The sequence below is a fragment of the Myiozetetes cayanensis genome, unplaced genomic scaffold (assembly GCF_022539395.1).
Source record: "Myiozetetes cayanensis isolate MyiCay16 unplaced genomic scaffold, myiCay2020 scf18, whole genome shotgun sequence".
NCBI classification, from domain to species: Eukaryota; Metazoa; Chordata; class Aves; order Passeriformes; family Tyrannidae; genus Myiozetetes; species Myiozetetes cayanensis.
Genome location: NW_026087389.1, coordinates 6,799,436 through 6,814,863, shown reverse-complemented (window position 1 = coordinate 6,814,863; position 15,428 = coordinate 6,799,436). Strand labels below are relative to the sequence as shown.

The 15,428-nt window shown below is 48.1% G+C and overlaps 1 protein-coding gene across 2 annotated transcripts in view; it reads right to left on the bottom strand.

The window, feature by feature from the left end:
• The window catches only part of PRICKLE2 (prickle planar cell polarity protein 2), a 104,697-nt gene that overhangs the window by 38,667 nt on the left and 50,602 nt on the right, over nucleotides 1-15,428 (bottom strand). The window contains exon 1 of one of the 2 annotated variants that reach the window (XM_050312706.1): nucleotides 3,386-3,761. The exons of the other annotated variant lie outside the window; for it this stretch is intronic. The gene's annotated coding sequence lies outside the window, so the exon portion shown is untranslated. Of the gene's footprint in view, nucleotides 1-3,385; nucleotides 3,762-15,428 lie in introns of those variants that run through there. 2 annotated transcript variants of the gene reach the window in all.

Below are 15,428 nucleotides of genomic sequence, written 5' to 3'. Positions count from 1 at the left end.
ATCCCAGATGACACTGAAGCTTTTATGACAAATCCCATTTCCACTTGTGGAAAAATTCTCCCCTATGGATAATGTTGTCCATGCTTGGTCTCAGGCTGAAGACTAATTTTATTTTTAAAACTCATTCTTTACCATTGCAAAAGCTATTCTTGCTTAATTAAGAAAAAGAAAAGAACCATCTCCAGTACTGCCAGTTGCAGCCAAATCTGAGCAAAGGCAGTCTCTGAGGATTTTCCAGTTGCTCTGCCTTCATGGTCAATCAGGACCATCCATTTGAGAAGCAGGTGGAACATCTGCCCGTGGGTCCCCACTGCCCTGTCCCCAAACCACTGCTTTCCCACGGCATAGCCCAGGGCAGCCTCCAGGCTTATTCCAATTCTGCTGTCTGTGGTTTGAGGCACCACATGGCAGTCAACAACCATCAGCACACCAGAGGAGACCAAGAAATTAGGATAGAACACAACACAATGCACAAAGCCCCAAATTCCTCATCTAGCCTGCCCTGGTGCCCTCTTAGGCAAACAAGGAATCACAGAACCACAGCCCCAAACTGCAGTCAGATCTCGCAGCAACATCTCAGCATGAATTCAAACACAACCAACCTTTCCAGCCTGTGGCTAATTCACAGGGAGGGATGTGGGGTGCATCACAGGGCATTTTGGGGAGCCCAGGTGCACCTCAGTGCTCTGCAGCGAACACTGGTCCCTGCTTGGGCTCCAGTTTCTCCTCATGAGCTGGGTAAGAGCCCCAGAGTGTTTAAACACCCTCCTGACCTGAACCACACTGCCAGGCTGCTCCCATGAGCTGCAACCCCTGACATGAACCGTGAAAATTCTGATGCATAAAGATGAGATGGTTAAATTAATGGAAATTAATAACTCAGCAGCTCTCAGAAGAACTCTCTACTTGGAGCTCTCAGGACATTTTGCAGAAGACTCAGTATTTTTTTTTTCATAATTTTTTTTTTCAGAGGCTAGACAGACGTGGGCAAAGTGCTACACACCCATGTGAGCTGCAGATCAAGCAAGTGGGAGAAAGAGAAGAGGCAAAAGAAGCTGCAGTGAGCCCCAGCCTGTTGCCCAGCCATGCTACCAGGAGAAAAGACATCCAACAGGCTGCTCTGTCACATCCAAGACGACGGAGGCAGCCTGCCAGCACACAAGCTTACCACTACTCTCAGCATATTTATATTAGGGGGGTTTCTTTCCCCCTTAAAGGTCCAGCTCTTAGCATACAGAAACAATAACAACCACATATTTTTCCCCAGTCACGGAGAAATGCAAACCACTAGTTTTCAAGCTGAAGAGAAGAGCGAGCTCAGTAACAGCGGTAGTAACCCTGAAGCTGGTGGGCAAACAATGCTGAAAACAACCTTGTGATTTGGAAAGGCAGAAGAAGGTACAGAATGGGCAGATTCAGGAGAGGGGTTTGGTGTCCCCCATGGCAGGACAAACCCCAACTCCAGGGACCCCAGAGACCAACGGGGTCCCTGGCTGATGGGGATGGGGAAGGGGAGGTAACAGGGAAACAGGCACAGCAGTACTCTGCCAAACTCTCTCTCTGGGCTCCACATCCAAGAGCCAATGTGGGTCTGTGTGACAAAGCTCTGTCCTATCCTGAGTTATCTTGTCAGATTATACTTATACCATTGGGTGGCTTTTCTGCCTTACAAGATGAAGAGATGTTTTTTTTCCTGCTTTGTTCTTAAGTGAACGAAGAAAATTCTCTCCAAGCCTGGGGTTCTAGCGAGATTTGGGCCCTCCCCCTGGATCCAAACCCATCTCTCTACTGAGAAGTCCGTCTCTGTTCAGCATGTGGATCTTCACTGTCTTCTCAAGTTTGCATAACCCTGGGCTCTCCACAGGCAGTATTTATCTTCCTGCCCCTCTCTTTCCCCCATCCCATTCCAGGCTCGTAGCCTGTCTATCTGGATGGGCTAAGCTAAGCGGGTTCCCAGCGACCTGCCCCGGGGCTGTATGTGCTATTTTAAGGGCCTTCATCAGTTTATATTTGCAGCATGACAAGCAGAAACCACGGGAAGCTGTAAACACGCTGCAATCCCAGCTTCTCCCAGGCACTACGTCCTAAAGCAAAAAAACTGGCTGGATAGGCAAAATGCTCAGAAGCAGGATGAGCCAGGCTAAAAACTGTCATTATTTCAAAAGTTAAGGCTTAGACAGTGTCCCTTGAGACAGGCAATATCGACCTGCTTGTGAAAGCAAACACTGCCAGCCTGATCCGTGCCTGTGCCGGCTAAGCCCGAGCCAGGCTGCCAACAGCAAGTGCGCAAGGCTGGGTCATTCTGCTAAGCTGAGCCTGGCTGTTGGAAAACACACAACGGGAGGAGATTAAAACACGAATCAAAATATAATCTTGTTAGCTGCAGACAGTTTTACTTCACAAATCTTTATCACAGGCTCAAGCTGGCACACTCATAAACACAACGCAGTGATGCGAGACATGTAAGTGCTCCCGCAGTAGGCGAAATAATCACTGAATGAAAATAAGTCAGATAAGTTACAAGATAAGAGAGCTAAAACTGAAAGGATGACACTGCATCTGGTGCGAATAATTATTTTGGCATTTTTCTGTCCAGCGCTAATCCTCAACGGCTTGAAAAGATTCAGTCTGCGTTTCGCACCGCCAAGGAATCATGACTAGAAAACAAAGAGTAACGGGATTAAAATCTTTCTACGGTCACAGGTCACGTCTGTGTCACATCTGCTTAAAAATGTTCCTTCAAGGGACAAGGAGAAAAAGGAAATTGGACTTGAAATGACTGCACTGCAAAACATAACCCCCAGGTTGCAGTTCTAGGTTGGTTTATAGTTCGGCATTCTGGCATGAACAAGGAAGGGCGTAGAAAGATTATTACTTTAAAACTTTCTATCCTGTGGAAGGCAAAACCACCACAATAAACATCTGAACAGCAACGTCCTCATTCACAGCCTGAGCCTGCATACAGTCTGCTCAAAAAACACGCAGACAGCACAGGCTTCCAGGAGCTGCATTTACCAGAGCAGTACAATTAACACCAAGAGAGGATGATTTTTTATTTCCTATTAGAGGCAGCTGAGCCTTCCTGATGATTTTTAAAACACTAAGTCCATTACAGTGGCATCAGCGCTTCTCCCTGACGTCCTGCAGCTGCAGAAATGCAATTTAACAATTAACCTTTTACATCCATAAACACAGAGAACAGCTAAGGCTGGAGAAACAGCGCAGCCCCTCGCAGCTCATCACCACCAGCACACTGAGCAAAGTTAGCACGCAGCTGCGTGCATCCATGGAATGCTGCTTATTCCTCCTCCTCCCTTCTACTTTCTATCCCTCCTAAAAATCCACGACAACTTTGAAGTCGCTGGCAAAAGGCAGCCTTCCTTACCTGTTCCCACCGACAGTGACAGTGCAGGCGGAGAGAATCCGTCGGGTTTCCGAGCTGTCCTAGCTGTGCCCGTTGGCTCTGGGCTGGTGGGCTGCTCCCAGGACCAGCGGGAGCACCGCAGTGCCATAAAGCATCCCGAGCTCCTCGGCACAGCCCACCGCCAGCGCCTGCCGCCAGACGGGGTTTTGTCGGAGCCTTTCAGAGGAGGCACGAACCGACCGCGGCACGTCTCCCGAGGAAACCTGCCGTGGAAAAACGTGCCATTCCTGCCCCGCGCGTCTTAAGCTCTCGCTTCAAATGCCTCGCTCTGAAATCCAGCTCCGGAGGGTGCCCCCCTCTCTGCTCCCAATCCAAATGAATCCAGCAGTTCCCCCCCCCCCCCCTCCTCCAGCCTGCCTTTCACTAAATGACCCTTGGAGGTGGCAAGAGGATGTCCAATTTGCTCGCCGAGCGCAAGGCATTAACGAGGAGCGATGCAGCCCGTGGAGAATAATTGGCGGCGCGGGAGCGGCGCGGGGCTCTGCTGTTGCATTGCTCTCCTCTCCTGCATGTTAATGAGCAATGATGTCAGCAAGCCAAAGTCACCGCATCCCATCCGGACCGCGCGCCGCGGCCCCGGCCACCCGCCCGTTTATTTACATGGAAATCAGCCCGCTCTTCCAAATCAATAAATCCTGTAGGCTGCTTAGGCAAAGGGACAGGGGAAAAAAAAAAATCCTCCTCGCTGGCTTGCGTGTGCGTGTTTCAAAGAGTTGGCTCCGCACCAGCAGCCCAAATTGAATGGTGTGAAGACACTAATTATCTTTCCCCCAACTATCATCGTATTTGATGCTGACCGAACCTCGACTTGCTGTCAAACTTCAGGCACCGTTTCTTAGGTACGCGGGCTATTAACGCAATGATCCCCTGGCTCCGAGCAACGTATCATTTTTCTCCTGGCTTTCAATGCCCTCTTAATTATTTTCTGCAGTCATTTGCTATGATTCCCTACTGGTTTTTAGACGCAGCGTGTTTGTGCACCAGCAGGGCTAAATATTCTGGGAAATACGAGTTATTAGTGTGGCATTTTGGTCACTGCATATTTTAATACATTTTCTTTCATACGGCCACGACAGATGAACGATTCACACCTTTTATGTGTGTCTCAGGTGAGTACTGCGAGCCCCAGGAATACACCATCTCAGTGGGAATGCTGAGGCCTCTTTCCCCTGTGCTTCCCTCCCCTTAGAAAAGAAAACGCAGAGAAGGAGCTACGCTGCCAAATCTCTTCTGCTGCTCTTAAAGTCCGTTGCTTGGGAATTCAGTGGTCTCAAATGACTTTCTAATTCAAGTCAACTGGAAGAGAGTGTATTTCTCAGCTTTTGGTTTTGCAAAAAGTGAGTGAAATTCAAAAACCAGGTTTCTGTAGACTCAAAAAAACCCAGAGAAAGCAAATAAAACCAAATGACCAAAGCACAGTGCTTCTTATTGAGGAATCCCTCTGGTCCAGATAGCTGGGCTTGCAAACTGCAGATTGAGACGGAGACTGAAATGCAGATTGAGCTCTGGGTGGCAGCCCCAGACAAGAGGCTGTGAACTGCCAACCTCGGGATAACAAAGGGCATGAAGATGTCAGCTGGGGCTGACAAGGGCTGGGGATGCCAGCCAGGTGAATGGACACTAGGAGACACAGGAGCCAGGAACTGCCAATCTTTTGGATAACTCCAGATTTCAGAGCCCTTGATTTTGGCAATATTAGCTGTGGCTACAGAGCATGGGAGGATGCAGAAACTACAGCTATGAGTCTTTCTGCAGCCTCAAATGACTTAAATATTATTTCTAAGGCTCGTAAATTAGGTTTCATTACATGGAATTACACTCAAGATCTCAAGGGCGAGATCTTCAGCTGGGACAAAAAAGCCCAGCTCCCACTCGGAGCCTCCCCAAATTACTCAGCCAAGTGGGACAACCCAAGAATGTGCAGAGATCTGAACTGGTTCAGACAACTTCAGACAAAAGAAAATATTCAGGGGCATTGATTAAATATTTGAGCACTTACAGTTCCTTTTATTATTATTATTAGTTTTTTCCCCTCTTTTGTTTTTTTCCCCATTTAAATTAAATCTGCAGCTGCAAGTCCAAGAGCTGAGCACTAACCCTGTTACTGCATCCAGCCAGGTCAGACCTTCCTTTTATGGAGAAAGGGTTTCTGCTGGAGATGGCTGCAGTGCCAAGGATGGTCCCCTCCAACTCCTCCAACTACACAGAGCAACAGAACTTGTAGGAAAAATCTCCCCATATCCTTCAGCTTCCTAAACTGGCCCAGTATGCCCCTTCCAGCTTGAACTGGAACTGTGGGCAGGCTGTCAGCTTGCCTCTCTATGATTAACATGCCATGGCCCCAAGATGATTTATTTTTCCTCCTGGACTCAGAACACGTTAATTACAATACAAAGAAATGAGACAAAACTGAATTGGGCAAAAGCAAATAAAGAAGCCTGCTTATAAAATGGTAATGTTGAGCAGAGAAGCTGTAGAGCAGAAATTACCCGTGTTCCCTGGAAATGCATTGCTAACAGTGCACAGCAGTGACTAAGGGCTACAACTGGCACAAGGAATAAGAACTGCTCCATACAGCAGGTCCTGTAGGCACTAATTTTCACTGAATACATGAGTAAAATGTCTTGATCTGCATTATCTTTCAAGGAGCAAAGGCCTTTCAGCTACAAACACTTTGGAGCAAAGTATGTCTCGGTGCTCCAAGTGCTGTTGGAGCAGGACCACCACCCGGCCTTGCAATTGGGGGACAGGTTGGCAGGGCACGAGCCTGAATGCTCGACCCCATTTCTTGTACAACGTGCTCTGTGTAACAATTTACAGCAGCTTCCATCACTCCACACCAGCCTGACACGATCCCACCCCAGGGTGTGTCGCAGTGTCTTCCCCTGACAGCCAAGCATCCTAACACTGAGTTCTGCTTGGCTTTCTTGGCCAACTGAACACCCCAAGAATGGGATCACACCAGCAACTGTAAACTTTTAAGTTGATCCACAAAGATAAAATGGGAGTGAGAATCACGAGCTGAAGTAAAGGATTAGCAAGACCAATGCTTGTAAAACCTCAGCTGCATGGATAGTTGTGAACAGAAGAGCTTTGTGTCTCCAAACAGCATGTATGATCGTCACTGCTCCTGGCAGATTTCTTGTTTCCAATACTTGCAAATCTAAATATCCACAAAATCCAACAAACAGGCTCTTCTGAGACAAGAAATCAGATTAGAAGCTGCCACGTTTGGCCACACAACTGTCTTAGGGAAATGGAAATGAGCCCTTCCTGCTTTGAAAGCTGCTGGTTCGTTGGCAATTGCTCCACATTACCGTTACCTACTGCAAGGCTTGTGAAAAGGTCATGTGTTGGAAAAGCTCCAGAAGGCACACAAGATTTCTTGACGGATTCTGCACATTATGCAGGTGAAATGGGTGTTTCATTAAGCAACAAGGAGAATACTGAGCTGGTGGAGCACATTATCAAAGGTCACGTGAAGGACTTGCACCGTTACGAGGACGGATGCTGACAACTGCCAGCAACGAAGCAAATGACACGGAGTAAAAGCTACTGAAATAAAGAAGGAACAGGAAGCCCCTGCTTCAGTGCAGAGGTGTGAGATGGACAGCTCTGCTTGTAAATGTAGCACCATCTTTCTTCCCTTTGTTGCTAATTTTAATGAGAAAGAGCCAAACCCAGTCAACTTTAAACTTTCTGCCAGTTACACAACTCATCCCTACAGCTAATTTAACCCATTACTGTAAGAGCCCACATTTCATAAATACTGCATTTTATCACCTTGGTGTATTGATTGTCTGTCAATCAATAGGGCTCCATGTGACAATGTTGACTCTCCTGATGACAATGGGCTGCACAGCACGGCCACACACAGCGACAGCAGACTGGTGCCCTCAAGGTCACCGGGCTACTAACCTGATGAATGTCAGATCGAGTCGCCTTTCTGAATTATTTAGTGAGCATCCTCTGCTGCAAAGCACTGCTGCCTTGGGATGTCACAGAGGCTCCAGCCTCTGCTGCCCCGAAATGCTGCCCATGGGGATGAAGACTGTCCCCTGCACTGCACACACCACCAGCCTGTCTGGGATGAGAGGGATGGCAGGTCCCCCTCCCCACACTGAGTCTGGCTCACAGCAACTGGCACAATAACAGATTACTTTCCCATTGCTCTTTCTGACCACAGAAAGGCAGAATTGGATACTCACAGGGTTTTTTTCCCCTCCGTTCCCACACTCACCCCTGTAATTTGCAGAGCAATCTCCGCTGGCTGAGCCAGTGCTCCCGCCCCAGTGCCAGGACAGGATGAGCCCAGTGTAGTCCCTGGGCACAAGGCAGTGATAAGCAGCAGAATGAGAGGCTGGAGAATGCACAGCTTTGCAAACACTGGGTGGGAAAGGCAAGGGGACTGCAAAAAGCTCTTAGTAAGCAGGGAAGCGAGATGACCCTACGTGGCAGGGTACAGCCCCACTCCTCCCAGCCAAATGCCTGTCTCTTCAGGAGACACATAGGGATATGCCCAAGGTATGGGAAAAGCTCCTTGGAGAAGTTGAGTTATGAAATACAGATCATGACTTTAAATGAGGTTGAGCTCTTTGAGCAAGGCAGCAGACCCTCCCCACACCTTTCAGTGCCAGAAGCAAGGGTGTCTTATCTCAAAGAAAAATGGGATGCAGGGAGGGGCAGAGAGACCAACATCACATGCAGATCATTAATCCCAAAACTTGGCCTCCTCCACTTTTCCTCAGGGCTGCCATTTGTACCTTCGTGCGGCTGCTGCCTGAGACCGACCAAAACAGTCCCGCTCCTCCTGCTGTCACTGCTGCTGCCTTCCACTCATTTTTGGCAGAGCCATGGGTAGAGATCTGTGCTGTCAGTTTGCAAGGAGGAATTTAGTTTTTAAAACACCATCGAGCCCAGCAGCAGCTGACGCAGAAGGGGAAGTACAGCCCATACGCACTGCGGCTGATTTGAGAGGCAATTTTCTGTATTTCCTACCAATTCCCCCAGCAAGACAGGCCTGGCCCTGGCTGGCACCCTCCAGTGCACAGCCAGAGCTGGACAATGACGCTGTGGCTGTGAGCTTACCCTGTGCTGCCCATGTCCTCTGGCAGCCCTGAACCACACAGACACAGGGATGATGCCTCAGAGGACCCAGCGTGCTGTGCTGATGCTCCTGAGCATCAGTGCCCTGCACCCCCATCCCCTCCATGTCAAGGAACCTCAAAAGGATCCTCACCCACCCCCTGTCTCTACCCAAGGGCTACATGCCCTGGTGTGACACACGGAGGTCGCCGACCTGAATGGCATTTCATCAATCACCGTATCTCTTACTCTCCCATTTTTTTTAATCACCTTAATGCAAGAAGCTTTATAGAGCTTAACACGGTAAGGCTTTCATAGCCTCCAGCTTTAACTCGGCACTACTACGTTTTTTACCTTTATATACTGAAATCAAATTTGTAACCAAATGTGAACAACAACCCAGCTGCTCCTGTGGTTTTCTTCCCTTTGCTAGCCTGATAGGCTTCTCATCTGAAGACTTTCTAATAGTGTCCTTTAATGATGTCTACAAAAGCCTCATTAAAGCACTATCATAATTTAAGCTAAATAAACTCAACACAGTTATTTTTGTAATCACATATTTTTCTTGGGGCCTTTCCACAAACAATAAAGCGCTCACTGAAAATACGCTACAAAAGAAACGCATAAATCTTCAGCTTATCTGGTGGTATGTTTTCCAAAGATCTAAATCTTTGATCAGCAACAAATTAATTTTCCATTTACACAAAATAGAAGATGTATTTCCAGGATAACCAACTAACCCTGCAAGTCTGCATTGACATGTGCCTTGGCAGCAGCTCAGGACTCCCTTGCTGCCGCCCTTCTTGCTGCCTGACACTGTCAGGGTTGCTGTCACATCAGATGATTTTTATTTTATTTTTTGGCTTCAAACCTGTCTAACAGGGTGTTTCGGGTCAGTGGTTATGTCCTAAGGATTTCTTGTCTTCAGTCACCGAGCTCCCCTCCTCACTAGCCATGCCCTGCCTGGTCTCACCACCAAAGATGTGCATCCCCCAAGACCAGGGGCCTCGACCATCTCTGTGCTCAGAGGCGAGTCTTGAGCCAGCACAGAGTCCTGGACGAGTAACACAAGTCTGGTTTTTACCTCCTTCAACCAGACTGTCCTGGCTGCCAGCAGGATTTTTCCTGCTTCCCTTGCCCTGGCCAGGACCATGTGAGACCCTCCACCCAGTCAGGTGCCGCAGGCAGGCCCTGGGTCTGCACAAACCCCCAGCCAAACTCCCCTGAGACCACTGAAGGTTTGGGGTGGCCTTGTTTCTACTCCCACCCAGGAGACACAGAGCTGCCCACCCTTTGCCAGCTAAGGAAAAAGATCTGTTTGCTGCTTTCACCCAAACTGTGTTAAATGCACAGGGAGGTGGTAAATCCAGCACATTTCTGGATCCAGCCAATTCTCTTGTAACGCATCAGGGAGGAAATCCCGCACTTTGGGTCACGAACAAAAAGGGGCTTTCACAATGTCTTCAAGCCTTTTACAAGTCTTAAATTTCCCAGTTTATCTGCAGACACAGGGCGATCAGACATGGTCAGGAATGCACTTGGCTCTTCACCTCATAACTGGTCAGTGGGAAGAAGATGCCCAAATGGGTTTTTGTATCAAGAAGTAGACCTGGATGACAGTAGATGGACTGGCATGTGCTGTTTTGGTCCACCCCAAACTCCATCCATTACAAGACTTCTACAATCAGGCTAACCTTAAAAAAAGCCCTATAATATAAAAAAACCCAATAAAATTATGAAAAGTGACATCTCAGTTCAAGCTTAGGTGGTTTAGGCTTAGGATTCAAGCTTAGTTCTCTGAGGACCATGGCCCAGTGCTCATCCTGGAATGCACAGAGAGGGTCATCCTGTCGTAGGCAATGGCAAGGTTCCCAGCCTGGCTGTCCCACTGGTTGAAACTGGATGGAGCTCCAGTGTCCCCCAGACAGCCTGGCACTGCACACACATGACAAGAGATGTTTGCTATTCTTCCCTTTGTTTTAATTAGTAAGAACAACTTGTTTTCGTGGCTTGACATTTGTTCATACTTAGGAATAAATTGCTTCCTTGAATGATACGCTGAGATTACAACGGGCTTTCTGTGTTTGTGTTGGTTTTAGTAGCTCATAACAAACCATGAAATTCATTACTCTTGCCACAAGCACCCACGAGATGTGCCAACCAGGCTGTGATTTATACACAGCTCAACTCATGGAAATTAAAAGGTTTTAATGTTGCCTGCAAGAAGTCCAGGGTTTGAAATTTTATACAGAAAAAAAAGAATCCCAGATGCAAACTACTGCATTGTTTTATCTGCCTAAGGACTGAACATTAAAGTCAGGTTAAAATACTTCATTAAATATTAAGTGTATAATTTGGACAGCCTTTTTAGTGATAAGCCTTCTGGCCTGCAAGTTACTTCATTCTCATCTGTTTTTAACTGCTTGGAAGCTATTAAAAGGCAGATATTTAACAGCAAAACTTCTCTGCTATAATCTAATTCGTCAAAGCGTTCTCACCAAAAGGAATCACTAGAGAACAGCCTGTGCCTCACCATCCTTAATGGGAACGGGCTGTCAGTCATACTCCAGTCCCATCTCTCCATGCCGTGTCAAGCCTTGTACATCAAACCCAATATACAAATCGCCAGCTCCATCAAGATCATTAGAGCCGCTCAGCCCGTCAGGGAAAGGTCAGCACGTCGCTGGCTGATGGCTGCCTGCTCCAAACACAGCATCAATCACAGCCCTCATCAAAGGCGGCCGCGCCGGCGGGAACGTGCAGCTGGAAACCTGCATCCCTTTCTCCTGTAACCTGTCATCCTCTAAACCGGCTTCTCTTGTTGTAAAACACGGCCAGGCTTTTATCTTATCGCCATCTGTGGGGAGATGCAACTATACAGTGGGCTCTAGGAACAGGGGGGATCAGGACCTGCAGGGAGGGATTAAGATCGTATCAGGAGAGGGCTGGCCCCTGACTCCAGCACTGGCTCCCTCCTCTGCAGGGTCCTGGACTGTCCCTTACTCCCTGGGACAGGTCCAGTGCAGGCAGTATCACAGAAGCATCCCTCCTCACTGTGCCAGACCCACACCCACACACCTGGTAACAGTCCTAGGGAAGGGTCAAAGCCATCCTGTAAGGAGATGCTGTTTGCTTTCATCACAGCCACACCAAGGCATGGCTTGCAGATGTCTCCAGCCAGGGGATTTTAGGGGTGCCCCACACTTGCAGAAAGACTAGAATCACCATGCCAGGCTACTGCTCCCTTCCGCCAGCCAGAGCCTCAGCCACGGCACTCCCAGCTTGTACAACCCCACAAGGGCATTCTGCCCACAGCTCAAGCACCAGGACGGGTGGACAAACCCAACCGTTGGCGATTAACAGGGGGACACCAGCATTATTGAACGCTATGGCTCCCACCAGCCACTGCTCATTAAACGTGCTGAAAACACAGGCCATTTCTTCCTGTTTTTTCCCTGCCATGCTGTGCTGCATGCAGCATTATCTTCAAAGGGCGAAGCAAACATGTTTGCTAAACATAAGCAGACTAAACACATCAGCCTTTTAGAAGCAATTATTGCTGCTAGAGACTTAGTGAGTCTCATTGTTTCATGGCTCAGGAAGAATTTTGCCGGCTGCTTTGGAGTGGGCTGTTCTCCAAAGCAAGAGCCCTGTGACAGGGTGTAACCCCTCCCCAGGGAAATAAAAACCAGGTGGGCATCCAAAGGAGCCATGCTTTCTTTCTGCTGAGCATTTAACTCATAATGTCTCCTTGCAACAAAAGAACAGCAGGCTGGGGGTCAGCTTGGCTGCTGCCAGTGGCCGCACCAAAGGCAGGTCAGCCAGGCTCCTGCAGCAGAGAGGTGAGGAAAACAGTGGATGGGGTTAAAGCTGGGAACCTTCCAGTGACATGCCCAGACTGGAGGGGATTGCTTTGACCAGTAGTTAGACTGGTTACACTGGTACAGATGAAAAAACAAAATACAGAGGAGAAAAGGCAACAAAGCTGGTCATCATCCTCTTCCCTCTATCCCAAACAAGTTGGGATGCTCCAGATCGGGGTGGCTCACCTGAACAAGATCTTTAGAAGTGTGGAATTGCAGAGTCAGGGCAACATCCCCCCTTTCCACGGCCTTAATTTAGGGCAAACAGCTCAAGCCCCACAATTCCTTCTCTGTACAGGCTGAGATCATTCCCCTGAGGGAACGCAGAGGGGGAGCACCATGGTGCTTCCTGGGATACAAAGCACTTCAGACGTATCTCAAAAAGATGAGCAACCATGGATTGCCAACCCGACAGATGGGGGAAGGAGAAGGGAAGCTCACGGTACCAGCGAGACTATTGTAATTAGTGTAATAAGCAGCAATCGCAGCTCAACAGCTGCCTTCCCCTCCCTGAGCGCCTGCTGCACGCACCAGCACAAACCACGGCCAAGGATTTGACACTTGCTGTGCTCTGAACATCTCTGCCGTGACAAAAGTTTTGACTTTGGTAGTTTTCATCCCACATAAGACACAGAGCAGAGCACTCATCTGCTTTTGCTGCCTCCACTTCCACCCGAGCAAGCAGCACCCTTTGCTTACAGAAGGGACATAAAACTGGGTTTAGTTTTGATGTCAACTATGATTTTGCATGTGACTTTGAACAAAACCTTGTCTCCTCTACGCTGAGGCAAACCTGCCATACTCAACTTTCTGAAGCCTCAGAGATGAGCCGTTCTACAGAAAATGTCAAAACACGACAAAAATAATTTACGGGAAGCATATACAACCATCCTCCTCGGATGGGTATGTGTCCAGTGTTCTTCTCTGAAGCATCTCTAAGCTAACTTCCCTTGAAACACAACAACAAAGCTGGCAGTGAGCATTCAGCACAGAAAAATTGTGTGCAGCTTCAACTGTGTTCCTCTACCACCCTCACCCCTAGACACCAGTTTTATGGGCTGGATCAACACACACAGTCAGTACAGGGGTTGCAAAGCTGCTGGGGGTTGCAAAGCTGCTGATGTGACAGGCTATAAGACCTAAATTGCAAAAATATGCCGTGGCTTAGACCCTGACTAATTCTGAATCATTTCTGGTGCTCATGCTCCAGGAGGGAATGCTCTTCTCACTTCCTTTCTGCTATCCCTCAGTCTCACAGAGGTGGTCAAGGGAAGCAGTCAGATCCTCAGGGTATCTGCATATTTTGGCAGTAGTTAAGGATTCAGTTCCCAGCGTTTTTTAGTGGGTGTTAGACACTCAGAAAGTGTCTGCTGTTAAGATGTTTGGAGGTGTGACCTCCAAGCTCTTCAAGCAAGGGACTATTTCCTGCAGCGCTTAAGAAAATGAGAGTATGAAGACAACAAATAAGGACAAGCTTGGAGAGCAGAAAATGTTTATGTCAAAGAAATTTAACTCCTCATGAAAGAAAGAAGCCCAGGCTGGGCAGGGAGCTCAGGAGTAACTGCAAACAGGAGGTTGAATGTTTCCTGAACCACCAGTTAGGCAGCCGAAAAGTAAGCGGCAAGTTAATCAAAGCAAATCTACGTGGGGTGCTACAAGGCATCGCTTCATGCAAAGTGAAAAACAGGACAGACCAGAGGCTGAGGCGCAGTGAGAAGCCCTCTGTGCTGCACGCCTGGCACAAACCACGCCGATGTCGTGACTGGGGATCGGCTGCCTCCTTTCTCATACAAAGGATGGGGGAAACACATCAGAGAGCAAAGAGCACGGCACAGTCAAACCTTTCACTTGCTGCTCTGCTGTGCGGTGCCAATGGAAATTAATGGGGGTTTCAAGTACATAAATGGATTGCAGAGACATCCGCAGCGAGTCTATTAGCTAATTAGTCAAGATTAGTATTTATTTTATCCAACAGGCACTCAGGTAAAGGAGGTAGTTTTCTTGCTGTACATATCCCTTTTATACTTGTCAAGAAGTAGAACAAAGCGGTCTCCTGGAGACAGCAATACCAAGAGGAACTTTGTCTCCCCCAAGGGAGATGCCCGTGGGCACAGCCTGAGCTGGGCATGTCACCTGCTGTGGCTGGATGGGGCCAGCATCTCAGACCTTCAGCCCCAAAGCCCAAATACGGAAGACCTGTGCAACAAAGCTGCTTTTGATACGAGCCTGAGACCAGTCTTGGGCTTATGGCACTGGTCTAGAACGAGTTATCCTAAGATCTGATATATGGCCCTGTGTCATCTCTCAGGAATATTCAATCCAGGTTGCTACTGCTTCAGACCTCCCATTTATGCTGTGGGAAGTCTAACACACCTTGCCACAATTCTTTATCTGAGGACGTAATGGTCAGTAAATAAACACATTTCAACCATTTATGTAGCTTCACTTAACAAATGTAAGAAACACTTTCAATTTGTATCACCAGAGTAATTTGATGCGTTCTATGTTGTTAATGAAGAAAGCATTAATTCCATTTTATAATCAGTTCTAATCTTCCTGGCATCATTTCACGCCTGTGGATAACTCATTCCATAACTCGGTACCTACAGCTCATGTTGGAGGAGGCCCCCAGTCCCAGCTGGTTTCCAGAGCCCTGAGAACTCAATCTCCGCTAATCCCAGCCCTTTACAGCAACTCAGACTGGAGCAATCTAAAAAGGAGACACATGAAGTCACTTAGGCTTATCTCTCTAATTGCCTGCCTGTGAACCAGGGGTTCGGTGTCAGCCACTTGCACTCACATCAGACACGGCAGCCGGAAAAATCAGACCTAAAATATTTACTGTGAGCATTTTGAGAACTGTAAGTGAAACTGCTGAAATCCTGCTTACTGCTGCAACTCCAAATGCAATGCCAGCTACGAGGGACTCATCTGGTAACAAAGCCAGCGTTCATGCCTTTCCCCTGCTGCAGCCCTTTCCAGGTCTGTGGCTGTGTAACACAGACTCCAATTCTCTCGACAGCTTTCTTGCACTGCCCAGTGCCAACAGAGTGAAA